Source organism: Antedon bifida, chromosome 6 (assembly GCF_963402885.1).
Source record: "Antedon bifida chromosome 6, ecAntBifi1.1, whole genome shotgun sequence".
Lineage (NCBI taxonomy): Eukaryota > Metazoa > Echinodermata > Crinoidea > Comatulida > Antedonidae > Antedon > Antedon bifida.
The window spans coordinates 8384236-8397497 of record NC_136231.1 but is presented as its reverse complement, the minus strand read 5'-3'; the positions used below and the strand labels follow the sequence as shown (position 1 = coordinate 8397497).

Sequence of the window (13262 nt, the reverse complement as noted above, 5' to 3'; positions counted from 1 at the left end):
CAACAAACATGTCTTTGAACAACAACTTGTTTAACTTCAATGATCGGACGAGAACCGTTGTTTTCAAGGCAGTTTAGTTGAAAAACTTTCGATTAACTTCGGTTACAGTTTGAATTTATTTACTTATACTATCATCAACAGTATAAACACATTTTGTCAAAATGTAAACATTTAAAAAAGACTATATTTTAGGATTATTAAAAAGATAAACACAGGTGTACGACACCAGATATTCCCAGGCAACCTGGTATGGTTGTAGACATTCGTTAACTTGCGGTTCAAGATTATAGAGATCTTATAGTCACTGTCTTAATCTCTACAAACACATATATCCTATAACCTAATACTTTTGGAATTTATTATAGAACATTTTCTAGGATTCAAATTAGCAGCTGCTGAAACCATGACTTTGGTATTTGCACACACTTCTGTTCAAGAAACACATAATGGAAAGGTAAAATAAACTTTGTTTAGTATAATTTAAAAAAAGTTAAACATAGGTCTACGACACCAGGTATTCCCAGGCGGTCTCCCATCCAAGTACTAACCAGGCCCGACGTTGTTTAACTGCGGTGATCGGACGAGAACCGGTGTTGTCAACGTGGTATGGTCGTAGACATTCGGTTACTGAGTTGGGCGTTTTTTAATTAATAAAAAGACAATATAAAAGAAACAATAACACTGTACAAAGAAGCATAACACAATAGCGGCATGTACAAAAGCTTCAGGCCGCTTTGTTGCTAAGAAGCAAACGCGCACACAAGTGGACGCCCGCGTAGTACAGTGACGTTTGTACGGTCACCACAGCAGCAACATACAACAACAAACATGTCTTTGAACAACAACTTGTTTAACTTCAATGATCGGACGAGAACCGTTGTTTTCAAGGCAGTTTAGTTGAAAAACTTTCGATTAACTTCGGTTACAGTTTGAATTTATTTACTTATACTATCATCAACAGTATAAACACATTTTGTCAAAATGTAAACATTTAAAAAAGACTATATTTTAGGATTATTAAAAAGATAAACACAGGTGTACGACACCAGATATTCCCAGGCAACCTGGTACGGTTGTAGACATTCGGTTACTTGCGGTTCAAGATTATACCTTAGATAGATCTTATAGTTACTGTCATAAAAACATAATTGAAAGGTAAAATAAACTTTGTTTAGTATAATTTAAAAAAAAGTTAAACATAGGTCTACGACACCAGGTATTCCCAGGCGGTCTCCCATCCAAGTACTAACCAGGCCCGACGTTGTTTAACTGCGGTGATCGGACGAGAACCGGTGTTTTCAACGTGGTATGGTTGTAGACATTCGGTTACTTGCGGTTCAAGATTATACCTTAGATAGATCTTATTGTTACTGTCATAAAAACATAATTGAAAGGTAAAACAAATTTTGTTTAGTATAATTTAAAAAAGTTAAACATAGGTCTACGACACCAGGTATTCCCAGGCGGTCTCCCATCCAAGTACTAACCAGGCCCGACGTTGTTTAACTGCGGTGATCGGACGAGAACCGGTGTTTTCAACGTGGTATGGTTGTAGACATTCGTTAACTTGCGGTTCAAGATTATAGAGATCTTATAGTCACTGTCTTAATCTCTACAAACACATATATCCTATAACCTAATACTTTTGGAATTTATTATAGAACATTTTCTAGGATTCAAATTAGCAGCTGCTGAAACCATGACTTTGGTATTTGCACACACTTCTGTTCAAGAAACACATAATTGAAAGGTAAAATAAACTTTGTTTAGTATAATTTTAAGTACTAACCAGGCCCGACGTTGTTTAACTGCGGTGATCGGACGAGAACCGGTGTTGTCAACGTGGTATGGTCGTAGACATTCGGTTACTGAGTTGGGCGTTTTTTAATTAATAAAAAGACAATATAAAAGAAACAATAACACTGTACAAAGAAGCATAACACAATAGCGGCATGTACAAAAGCTTCAGGCCGCTTTGTTGCTAAGAAGCAAACGCGCACACAAGTGGACGCCCGCGTAGTACAGTGACGTTTGTACGGTCACCACAGCAGCAACATACAACAACAAACATGTCTTTGAACAACAACTTGTTTAACTTCAATGATCGGACGAGAACCGTTGTTTTCAAGGCAGTTTAGTTGAAAAACTTTCGATTAACTTCGGTTACAGTTTGAATTTATTTACTTATACTATCATCAACAGTATAAACACATTTTGTCAAAATGTAAACATTTAAAAAAGACTATATTTTAGGATTATTAAAAAGATAAACACAGGTGTACGACACCAGATATTCCCAGGCAACCTGGTATGGTTGTAGACATTCGTTAACTTGCGGTTCAAGATTATAGAGATCTTATAGTCACTGTCTTAATCTCTACAAACACATATATCCTATAACCTAATACTTTTGGAATTTATTATAGAACATTTTCTAGGATTCAAATTAGCAGCTGCTGAAACCATGACTTTGGTATTTGCACACACTTCTGTTCAAGAAACACATAATGGAAAGGTAAAATAAACTTTGTTTAGTATAATTTAAAAAAAGTTAAACATAGGTCTACGACACCAGGTATTCCCAGGCGGTCTCCCATCCAAGTACTAACCAGGCCCGACGTTGTTTAACTGCGGTGATCGGACGAGAACCGGTGTTGTCAACGTGGTATGGTCGTAGACATTCGGTTACTGAGTTGGGCGTTTTTTAATTAATAAAAAGACAATATAAAAGAAACAATAACACTGTACAAAGAAGCATAACACAATAGCGGCATGTACAAAAGCTTCAGGCCGCTTTGTTGCTAAGAAGCAAACGCGCACACAAGTGGACGCCCGCGTAGTACAGTGACGTTTGTACGGTCACCACAGCAGCAACATACAACAACAAACATGTCTTTGAACAACAACTTGTTTAACTTCAATGATCGGACGAGAACCGTTGTTTTCAAGGCAGTTTAGTTGAAAAACTTTCGATTAACTTCGGTTACAGTTTGAATTTATTTACTTATACTATCATCAACAGTATAAACACATTTTGTCAAAATGTAAACATTTAAAAAAGACTATATTTTAGGATTATTAAAAAGATAAACACAGGTGTACGACACCAGATATTCCCAGGCAACCTGGTACGGTTGTAGACATTCGGTTACTTGCGGTTCAAGATTATACCTTAGATAGATCTTATAGTTACTGTCATAAAAACATAATTGAAAGGTAAAATAAACTTTGTTTAGTATAATTTTAAAAAAAGTTAAACATAGGTCTACGACACCAGGTATTCCCAGGCGGTCTCCCATCCAAGTACTAACCAGGCCCGACGTTGTTTAACTGCGGTGATCGGACGAGAACCGGTGTTTTCAACGTGGTATGGTTGTAGACATTCGGTTACTTGCGGTTCAAGATTATACCTTAGATAGATCTTATTGTTACTGTCATAAAAACATAATTGAAAGGTAAAACAAATTTTGTTTAGTATAATTTAAAAAAGTTAAACATAGGTCTACGACACCAGGTATTCCCAGGCGGTCTCCCATCCAAGTACTAACCAGGCCCGACGTTGTTTAACTGCGGTGATCGGACGAGAACCGGTGTTTTCAACGTGGTATGGTTGTAGACATTCGTTAACTTGCGGTTCAAGATTATAGAGATCTTATAGTCACTGTCTTAATCTCTACAAACACATATATCCTATAACCTAATACTTTTGGAATTTATTATAGAACATTTTCTAGGATTCAAATTAGCAGCTGCTGAAACCATGACTTTGGTATTTGCACACACTTCTGTTCAAGAAACACATAATTGAAAGGTAAAATAAACTTTGTTTAGTATAATTTTAAGTACTAACCAGGCCCGACGTTGTTTAACTGCGGTGATCGGACGAGAACCGGTGTTGTCAACGTGGTATGGTCGTAGACATTCGGTTACTGAGTTGGGCGTTTTTTAATTAATAAAAAGACAATATAAAAGAAACAATAACACTGTACAAAGAAGCATAACACAATAGCGGCATGTACAAAAGCTTCAGGCCGCTTTGTTGCTAAGAAGCAAACGCGCACACAAGTGGACGCCCGCGTAGTACAGTGACGTTTGTACGGTCACCACAGCAGCAACATACAACAACAAACATGTCTTTGAACAACAACTTGTTTAACTTCAATGATCGGACGAGAACCGTTGTTTTCAAGGCAGTTTAGTTGAAAAACTTTCGATTAACTTCGGTTACAGTTTGAATTTATTTACTTATACTATCATCAACAGTATAAACACATTTTGTCAAAATGTAAACATTTAAAAAAGACTATATTTTAGGATTATTAAAAAGATAAACACAGGTGTACGACACCAGATATTCCCAGGCAACCTGGTATGGTTGTAGACATTCGTTAACTTGCGGTTCAAGATTATAGAGATCTTATAGTCACTGTCTTAATCTCTACAAACACATATATCCTATAACCTAATACTTTTGGAATTTATTATAGAACATTTTCTAGGATTCAAATTAGCAGCTGCTGAAACCATGACTTTGGTATTTGCACACACTTCTGTTCAAGAAACACATAATGGAAAGGTAAAATAAACTTTGTTTAGTATAATTTAAAAAAAGTTAAACATAGGTCTACGACACCAGGTATTCCCAGGCGGTCTCCCATCCAAGTACTAACCAGGCCCGACGTTGTTTAACTGCGGTGATCGGACGAGAACCGGTGTTGTCAACGTGGTATGGTCGTAGACATTCGGTTACTGAGTTGGGCGTTTTTTAATTAATAAAAAGACAATATAAAAGAAACAATAACACTGTACAAAGAAGCATAACACAATAGCGGCATGTACAAAAGCTTCAGGCCGCTTTGTTGCTAAGAAGCAAACGCGCACACAAGTGGACGCCCGCGTAGTACAGTGACGTTTGTACGGTCACCACAGCAGCAACATACAACAACAAACATGTCTTTGAACAACAACTTGTTTAACTTCAATGATCGGACGAGAACCGTTGTTTTCAAGGCAGTTTAGTTGAAAAACTTTCGATTAACTTCGGTTACAGTTTGAATTTATTTACTTATACTATCATCAACAGTATAAACACATTTTGTCAAAATGTAAACATTTAAAAAAGACTATATTTTAGGATTATTAAAAAGATAAACACAGGTGTACGACACCAGATATTCCCAGGCAACCTGGTACGGTTGTAGACATTCGGTTACTTGCGGTTCAAGATTATACCTTAGATAGATCTTATAGTTACTGTCATAAAAACATAATTGAAAGGTAAAATAAACTTTGTTTAGTATAATTTAAAAAAGTTAAACATAGGTCTACGACACCAGGTATTCCCAGGCGGTCTCCCATCCAAGTACTAACCAGGCCCGACGTTGTTTAACTGCGGTGATCGGACGAGAACCGGTGTTTTCAACGTGGTATGGTTGTAGACATTCGTTAACTTGCGGTTCAAGATTATAGAGATCTTATAGTCACTGTCTTAATCTCTACAAACACATATATCCTATAACCTAATACTTTTGGAATTTATTATAGAACATTTTCTAGGATTCAAATTAGCAGCTGCTGAAACCATGACTTTGGTATTTGCACACACTTCTGTTCAAGAAACACATAATTGAAAGGTAAAATAAACTTTGTTTAGTATAATTTTAAGTACTAACCAGGCCCGACGTTGTTTAACTGCGGTGATCGGACGAGAACCGGTGTTGTCAACGTGGTATGGTCGTAGACATTCGGTTACTGAGTTGGGCGTTTTTTAATTAATAAAAAGACAATATAAAAGAAACAATAACACTGTACAAAGAAGCATAACACAATAGCGGCATGTACAAAAGCTTCAGGCCGCTTTGTTGCTAAGAAGCAAACGCGCACACAAGTGGACGCCCGCGTAGTACAGTGACGTTTGTACGGTCACCACAGCAGCAACATACAACAACAAACATGTCTTTGAACAACAACTTGTTTAACTTCAATGATCGGACGAGAACCGTTGTTTTCAAGGCAGTTTAGTTGAAAAACTTTCGATTAACTTCGGTTACAGTTTGAATTTATTTACTTATACTATCATCAACAGTATAAACACATTTTGTCAAAATGTAAACATTTAAAAAAGACTATATTTTAGGATTATTAAAAAGATAAACACAGGTGTACGACACCAGATATTCCCAGGCAACCTGGTATGGTTGTAGACATTCGTTAACTTGCGGTTCAAGATTATAGAGATCTTATAGTCACTGTCTTAATCTCTACAAACACATATATCCTATAACCTAATACTTTTGGAATTTATTATAGAACATTTTCTAGGATTCAAATTAGCAGCTGCTGAAACCATGACTTTGGTATTTGCACACACTTCTGTTCAAGAAACACATAATGGAAAGGTAAAATAAACTTTGTTTAGTATAATTTAAAAAAAGTTAAACATAGGTCTACGACACCAGGTATTCCCAGGCGGTCTCCCATCCAAGTACTAACCAGGCCCGACGTTGTTTAACTGCGGTGATCGGACGAGAACCGGTGTTGTCAACGTGGTATGGTCGTAGACATTCGGTTACTGAGTTGGGCGTTTTTTAATTAATAAAAAGACAATATAAAAGAAACAATAACACTGTACAAAGAAGCATAACACAATAGCGGCATGTACAAAAGCTTCAGGCCGCTTTGTTGCTAAGAAGCAAACGCGCACACAAGTGGACGCCCGCGTAGTACAGTGACGTTTGTACGGTCACCACAGCAGCAACATACAACAACAAACATGTCTTTGAACAACAACTTGTTTAACTTCAATGATCGGACGAGAACCGTTGTTTTCAAGGCAGTTTAGTTGAAAAACTTTCGATTAACTTCGGTTACAGTTTGAATTTATTTACTTATACTATCATCAACAGTATAAACACATTTTGTCAAAATCTAAACATTTAAAAAAGACTATATTTTAGGATTATTAAAAAGATAAACACAGGTGTACGACACCAGATATTCCCAGGCAACCTGGTATGGTTGTAGACATTCGTTAACTTGCGGTTCAAGATTATAGAGATCTTATAGTCACTGTCTTAATCTCTACAAACACATATATCCTATAACCTAATACTTTTGGAATTTATTATAGAACATTTTCTAGGATTCAAATTAGCAGCTGCTGAAACCATGACTTTGGTATTTGCACACACTTCTGTTCAAGAAACACATAATGGAAAGGTAAAATAAACTTTGTTTAGTATAATTTAAAAAAAGTTAAACATAGGTCTACGACACCAGGTATTCCCAGGCGGTCTCCCATCCAAGTACTAACCAGGCCCGACGTTGTTTAACTGCGGTGATCGGACGAGAACCGGTGTTGTCAACGTGGTATGGTCGTAGACATTCGGTTACTGAGTTGGGCGTTTTTTAATTAATAAAAAGACAATATAAAAGAAACAATAACACTGTACAAAGAAGCATAACACAATAGCGGCATGTACAAAAGCTTCAGGCCGCTTTGTTGCTAAGAAGCAAACGCGCACACAAGTGGACGCCCGCGTAGTACAGTGACGTTTGTACGGTCACCACAGCAGCAACATACAACAACAAACATGTCTTTGAACAACAACTTGTTTAACTTCAATGATCGGACGAGAACCGTTGTTTTCAAGGCAGTTTAGTTGAAAAACTTTCGATTAACTTCGGTTACAGTTTGAATTTATTTACTTATACTATCATCAACAGTATAAACACATTTTGTCAAAATGTAAACATTTAAAAAAGACTATATTTTAGGATTATTAAAAAGATAAACACAGGTGTACGACACCAGATATTCCCAGGCAACCTGGTACGGTTGTAGACATTCGGTTACTTGCGGTTCAAGATTATACCTTAGATAGATCTTATAGTTACTGTCATAAAAACATAATTGAAAGGTAAAATAAACTTTGTTTAGTATAATTTTAAAAAAAGTTAAACATAGGTCTACGACACCAGGTATTCCCAGGCGGTCTCCCATCCAAGTACTAACCAGGCCCGACGTTGTTTAACTGCGGTGATCGGACGAGAACCGGTGTTTTCAACGTGGTATGGTTGTAGACATTCGGTTACTTGCGGTTCAAGATTATACCTTAGATAGATCTTATTGTTACTGTCATAAAAACATAATTGAAAGGTAAAACAAATTTTGTTTAGTATAATTTAAAAAAGTTAAACATAGGTCTACGACACCAGGTATTCCCAGGCGGTCTCCCATCCAAGTACTAACCAGGCCCGACGTTGTTTAACTGCGGTGATCGGACGAGAACCGGTGTTTTCAACGTGGTATGGTTGTAGACATTCGTTAACTTGCGGTTCAAGATTATAGAGATCTTATAGTCACTGTCTTAATCTCTACAAACACATATATCCTATAACCTAATACTTTTGGAATTTATTATAGAACATTTTCTAGGATTCAAATTAGCAGCTGCTGAAACCATGACTTTGGTATTTGCACACACTTCTGTTCAAGAAACACATAATTGAAAGGTAAAATAAACTTTGTTTAGTATAATTTTAAGTACTAACCAGGCCCGACGTTGTTTAACTGCGGTGATCGGACGAGAACCGGTGTTGTCAACGTGGTATGGTCGTAGACATTCGGTTACTGAGTTGGGCGTTTTTTAATTAATAAAAAGACAATATAAAAGAAACAATAACACTGTACAAAGAAGCATAACACAATAGCGGCATGTACAAAAGCTTCAGGCCGCTTTGTTGCTAAGAAGCAAACGCGCACACAAGTGGACGCCCGCGTAGTACAGTGACGTTTGTACGGTCACCACAGCAGCAACATACAACAACAAACATGTCTTTGAACAACAACTTGTTTAACTTCAATGATCGGACGAGAACCGTTGTTTTCAAGGCAGTTTAGTTGAAAAACTTTCGATTAACTTCGGTTACAGTTTGAATTTATTTACTTATACTATCATCAACAGTATAAACACATTTTGTCAAAATGTAAACATTTAAAAAAGACTATATTTTAGGATTATTAAAAAGATAAACACAGGTGTACGACACCAGATATTCCCAGGCAACCTGGTATGGTTGTAGACATTCGTTAACTTGCGGTTCAAGATTATAGAGATCTTATAGTCACTGTCTTAATCTCTACAAACACATATATCCTATAACCCAATACTTTTGGAATTTATTATAGAACATTTTCTAGGATTCAAATTAGCAGCTGCTGAAACCATGACTTTGGTATTTGCACACACTTCTGTTCAAGAAACACATAATGGAAAGGTAAAATAAACTTTGTTTAGTATAATTTAAAAAAAGTTAAACATAGGTCTACGACACCAGGTATTCCCAGGCGGTCTCCCATCCAAGTACTAACCAGGCCCGACGTTGTTTAACTGCGGTGATCGGACGAGAACCGGTGTTGTCAACGTGGTATGGTCGTAGACATTCGGTTACTGAGTTGGGCGTTTTTTAATTAATAAAAAGACAATATAAAAGAAACAATAACACTGTACAAAGAAGCATAACACAATAGCGGCATGTACAAAAGCTTCAGGCCGCTTTGTTGCTAAGAAGCAAACGCGCACACAAGTGGACGCCCGCGTAGTACAGTGACGTTTGTACGGTCACCACAGCAGCAACATACAACAACAAACATGTCTTTGAACAACAACTTGTTTAACTTCAATGATCGGACGAGAACCGTTGTTTTCAAGGCAGTTTAGTTGAAAAACTTTCGATTAACTTCGGTTACAGTTTGAATTTATTTACTTATACTATCATCAACAGTATAAACACATTTTGTCAAAATCTAAACATTTAAAAAAGACTATATTTTAGGATTATTAAAAAGATAAACACAGGTGTACGACACCAGATATTCCCAGGCAACCTGGTATGGTTGTAGACATTCGTTAACTTGCGGTTCAAGATTATAGAGATCTTATAGTCACTGTCTTAATCTCTACAAACACATATATCCTATAACCTAATACTTTTGGAATTTATTATAGAACATTTTCTAGGATTCAAATTAGCAGCTGCTGAAACCATGACTTTGGTATTTGCACACACTTCTGTTCAAGAAACACATAATGGAAAGGTAAAATAAACTTTGTTTAGTATAATTTAAAAAAAGTTAAACATAGGTCTACGACACCAGGTATTCCCAGGCGGTCTCCCATCCAAGTACTAACCAGGCCCGACGTTGTTTAACTGCGGTGATCGGACGAGAACCGGTGTTGTCAACGTGGTATGGTCGTAGACATTCGGTTACTGAGTTGGGCGTTTTTTAATTAATAAAAAGACAATATAAAAGAAACAATAACACTGTACAAAGAAGCATAACACAATAGCGGCATGTACAAAAGCTTCAGGCCGCTTTGTTGCTAAGAAGCAAACGCGCACACAAGTGGACGCCCGCGTAGTACAGTGACGTTTGTACGGTCACCACAGCAGCAACATACAACAACAAACATGTCTTTGAACAACAACTTGTTTAACTTCAATGATCGGACGAGAACCGTTGTTTTCAAGGCAGTTTAGTTGAAAAACTTTCGATTAACTTCGGTTACAGTTTGAATTTATTTACTTATACTATCATCAACAGTATAAACACATTTTGTCAAAATGTAAACATTTAAAAAAGACTATATTTTAGGATTATTAAAAAGATAAACACAGGTGTACGACACCAGATATTCCCAGGCAACCTGGTACGGTTGTAGACATTCGGTTACTTGCGGTTCAAGATTATACCTTAGATAGATCTTATAGTTACTGTCATAAAAACATAATTGAAAGGTAAAATAAACTTTGTTTAGTATAATTTTAAAAAAAGTTAAACATAGGTCTACGACACCAGGTATTCCCAGGCGGTCTCCCATCCAAGTACTAACCAGGCCCGACGTTGTTTAACTGCGGTGATCGGACGAGAACCGGTGTTTTCAACGTGGTATGGTTGTAGACATTCGGTTACTTGCGGTTCAAGATTATACCTTAGATAGATCTTATTGTTACTGTCATAAAAACATAATTGAAAGGTAAAACAAATTTTGTTTAGTATAATTTAAAAAAGTTAAACATAGGTCTACGACACCAGGTATTCCCAGGCGGTCTCCCATCCAAGTACTAACCAGGCCCGACGTTGTTTAACTGCGGTGATCGGACGAGAACCGGTGTTTTCAACGTGGTATGGTTGTAGACATTCGTTAACTTGCGGTTCAAGATTATAGAGATCTTATAGTCACTGTCTTAATCTCTACAAACACATATATCCTATAACCTAATACTTTTGGAATTTATTATAGAACATTTTCTAGGATTCAAATTAGCAGCTGCTGAAACCATGACTTTGGTATTTGCACACACTTCTGTTCAAGAAACACATAATTGAAAGGTAAAATAAACTTTGTTTAGTATAATTTTAAGTACTAACCAGGCCCGACGTTGTTTAACTGCGGTGATCGGACGAGAACCGGTGTTGTCAACGTGGTATGGTCGTAGACATTCGGTTACTGAGTTGGGCGTTTTTTAATTAATAAAAAGACAATATAAAAGAAACAATAACACTGTACAAAGAAGCATAACACAATAGCGGCATGTACAAAAGCTTCAGGCCGCTTTGTTGCTAAGAAGCAAACGCGCACACAAGTGGACGCCCGCGTAGTACAGTGACGTTTGTACGGTCACCACAGCAGCAACATACAACAACAAACATGTCTTTGAACAACAACTTGTTTAACTTCAATGATCGGACGAGAACCGTTGTTTTCAAGGCAGTTTAGTTGAAAAACTTTCGATTAACTTCGGTTACAGTTTGAATTTATTTACTTATACTATCATCAACAGTATAAACACATTTTGTCAAAATGTAAACATTTAAAAAAGACTATATTTTAGGATTATTAAAAAGATAAACACAGGTGTACGACACCAGATATTCCCAGGCAACCTGGTATGGTTGTAGACATTCGTTAACTTGCGGTTCAAGATTATAGAGATCTTATAGTCACTGTCTTAATCTCTACAAACACATATATCCTATAACCCAATACTTTTGGAATTTATTATAGAACATTTTCTAGGATTCAAATTAGCAGCTGCTGAAACCATGACTTTGGTATTTGCACACACTTCTGTTCAAGAAACACATAATGGAAAGGTAAAATAAACTTTGTTTAGTATAATTTAAAAAAAGTTAAACATAGGTCTACGACACCAGGTATTCCCAGGCGGTCTCCCATCCAAGTACTAACCAGGCCCGACGTTGTTTAACTGCGGTGATCGGACGAGAACCGGTGTTGTCAACGTGGTATGGTCGTAGACATTCGGTTACTGAGTTGGGCGTTTTTTAATTAATAAAAAGACAATATAAAAGAAACAATAACACTGTACAAAGAAGCATAACACAATAGCGGCATGTACAAAAGCTTCAGGCCGCTTTGTTGCTAAGAAGCAAACGCGCACACAAGTGGACGCCCGCGTAGTACAGTGACGTTTGTACGGTCACCACAGCAGCAACATACAACAACAAACATGTCTTTGAACAACAACTTGTTTAACTTCAATGATCGGACGAGAACCGTTGTTTTCAAGGCAGTTTAGTTGAAAAACTTTCGATTAACTTCGGTTACAGTTTGAATTTATTTACTTATACTATCATCAACAGTATAAACACATTTTGTCAAAATGTAAACATTTAAAAAAGACTATATTTTAGGATTATTAAAAAGATAAACACAGGTGTACGACACCAGATATTCCCAGGCAACCTGGTATGGTTGTAGACATTCGTTAACTTGCGGTTCAAGATTATAGAGATCTTATAGTCACTGTCTTAATCTCTACAAACACATATATCCTATAACCTAATACTTTTGGAATTTATTATAGAACATTTTCTAGGATTCAAATTAGCAGCTGCTGAAACCATGACTTTGGTATTTGCACACACTTCTGTTCAAGAAACACATAATGGAAAGGTAAAATAAACTTTGTTTAGTATAATTTAAAAAAAGTTAAACATAGGTCTACGACACCAGGTATTCCCAGGCGGTCTCCCATCCAAGTACTAACCAGGCCCGACGTTGTTTAACTGCGGTGATCGGACGAGAACCGGTGTTGTCAACGTGGTATGGTCGTAGACATTCGGTTACTGAGTTGGGCGTTTTTTAATTAATAAAAAGACAATATAAAAGAAACAATAACACTGTACAAAGAAGCATAACACAATAGCGGCATGTACAAAAGCTTCAGGCCGCTTT

General features: G+C 36.7%; 18 non-coding genes across 18 annotated transcripts; all 18 read right to left on the bottom strand.

Moving 5' to 3' along the window:
• Positions 1 to 499: 499 nt before the first annotated feature.
• Positions 500 to 618, bottom strand: LOC144846770 (5S ribosomal RNA). Its single transcript, XR_013613355.1, has one exon. It is a non-coding gene; the product is annotated as a 5S ribosomal RNA (ribosomal RNA).
• A 583-nt stretch (positions 619 to 1201) lies between these two features.
• Positions 1202 to 1320, bottom strand: LOC144846012 (5S ribosomal RNA). The gene has a single exon (XR_013612647.1). It is a non-coding gene; the product is annotated as a 5S ribosomal RNA (ribosomal RNA).
• A 118-nt stretch (positions 1321 to 1438) lies between these two features.
• Positions 1439 to 1557, bottom strand: LOC144846011 (5S ribosomal RNA). The gene has a single exon (XR_013612646.1). It is a non-coding gene; the product is annotated as a 5S ribosomal RNA (ribosomal RNA).
• A 1003-nt stretch (positions 1558 to 2560) lies between these two features.
• On the bottom strand, positions 2561 to 2679 carry LOC144846769 (5S ribosomal RNA). The gene has a single exon (XR_013613354.1). It is a non-coding gene; the product is annotated as a 5S ribosomal RNA (ribosomal RNA).
• A 583-nt stretch (positions 2680 to 3262) lies between these two features.
• LOC144846010 (5S ribosomal RNA) lies at positions 3263 to 3381 on the bottom strand. Its single transcript, XR_013612645.1, has one exon. It is a non-coding gene; the product is annotated as a 5S ribosomal RNA (ribosomal RNA).
• A 118-nt stretch (positions 3382 to 3499) lies between these two features.
• Positions 3500 to 3618, bottom strand: LOC144846007 (5S ribosomal RNA). Its single transcript, XR_013612643.1, has one exon. It is a non-coding gene; the product is annotated as a 5S ribosomal RNA (ribosomal RNA).
• A 1003-nt stretch (positions 3619 to 4621) lies between these two features.
• Positions 4622 to 4740, bottom strand: LOC144846768 (5S ribosomal RNA). Its single transcript, XR_013613353.1, has one exon. It is a non-coding gene; the product is annotated as a 5S ribosomal RNA (ribosomal RNA).
• A 581-nt stretch (positions 4741 to 5321) lies between these two features.
• LOC144846006 (5S ribosomal RNA) lies at positions 5322 to 5440 on the bottom strand. The gene has a single exon (XR_013612642.1). It is a non-coding gene; the product is annotated as a 5S ribosomal RNA (ribosomal RNA).
• A 1003-nt stretch (positions 5441 to 6443) lies between these two features.
• LOC144846767 (5S ribosomal RNA) lies at positions 6444 to 6562 on the bottom strand. Its single transcript, XR_013613352.1, has one exon. It is a non-coding gene; the product is annotated as a 5S ribosomal RNA (ribosomal RNA).
• Positions 6563 to 7263: 701 nt separating this feature from the next.
• Positions 7264 to 7382, bottom strand: LOC144846765 (5S ribosomal RNA). Its single transcript, XR_013613351.1, has one exon. It is a non-coding gene; the product is annotated as a 5S ribosomal RNA (ribosomal RNA).
• A 583-nt stretch (positions 7383 to 7965) lies between these two features.
• LOC144846005 (5S ribosomal RNA) lies at positions 7966 to 8084 on the bottom strand. The gene has a single exon (XR_013612641.1). It is a non-coding gene; the product is annotated as a 5S ribosomal RNA (ribosomal RNA).
• A 118-nt stretch (positions 8085 to 8202) lies between these two features.
• LOC144846004 (5S ribosomal RNA) lies at positions 8203 to 8321 on the bottom strand. Its single transcript, XR_013612640.1, has one exon. It is a non-coding gene; the product is annotated as a 5S ribosomal RNA (ribosomal RNA).
• A 1003-nt stretch (positions 8322 to 9324) lies between these two features.
• On the bottom strand, positions 9325 to 9443 carry LOC144846764 (5S ribosomal RNA). The gene has a single exon (XR_013613350.1). It is a non-coding gene; the product is annotated as a 5S ribosomal RNA (ribosomal RNA).
• Positions 9444 to 10144: 701 nt separating this feature from the next.
• Positions 10145 to 10263, bottom strand: LOC144846762 (5S ribosomal RNA). Its single transcript, XR_013613348.1, has one exon. It is a non-coding gene; the product is annotated as a 5S ribosomal RNA (ribosomal RNA).
• A 583-nt stretch (positions 10264 to 10846) lies between these two features.
• Positions 10847 to 10965, bottom strand: LOC144846003 (5S ribosomal RNA). Its single transcript, XR_013612639.1, has one exon. It is a non-coding gene; the product is annotated as a 5S ribosomal RNA (ribosomal RNA).
• A 118-nt stretch (positions 10966 to 11083) lies between these two features.
• LOC144846002 (5S ribosomal RNA) lies at positions 11084 to 11202 on the bottom strand. The gene has a single exon (XR_013612638.1). It is a non-coding gene; the product is annotated as a 5S ribosomal RNA (ribosomal RNA).
• Positions 11203 to 12205: 1003 nt separating this feature from the next.
• LOC144846761 (5S ribosomal RNA) lies at positions 12206 to 12324 on the bottom strand. The gene has a single exon (XR_013613347.1). It is a non-coding gene; the product is annotated as a 5S ribosomal RNA (ribosomal RNA).
• Positions 12325 to 13025: 701 nt separating this feature from the next.
• LOC144846760 (5S ribosomal RNA) lies at positions 13026 to 13144 on the bottom strand. Its single transcript, XR_013613346.1, has one exon. It is a non-coding gene; the product is annotated as a 5S ribosomal RNA (ribosomal RNA).
• Between the last annotated feature and the right edge of the window lie 118 nt (positions 13145 to 13262).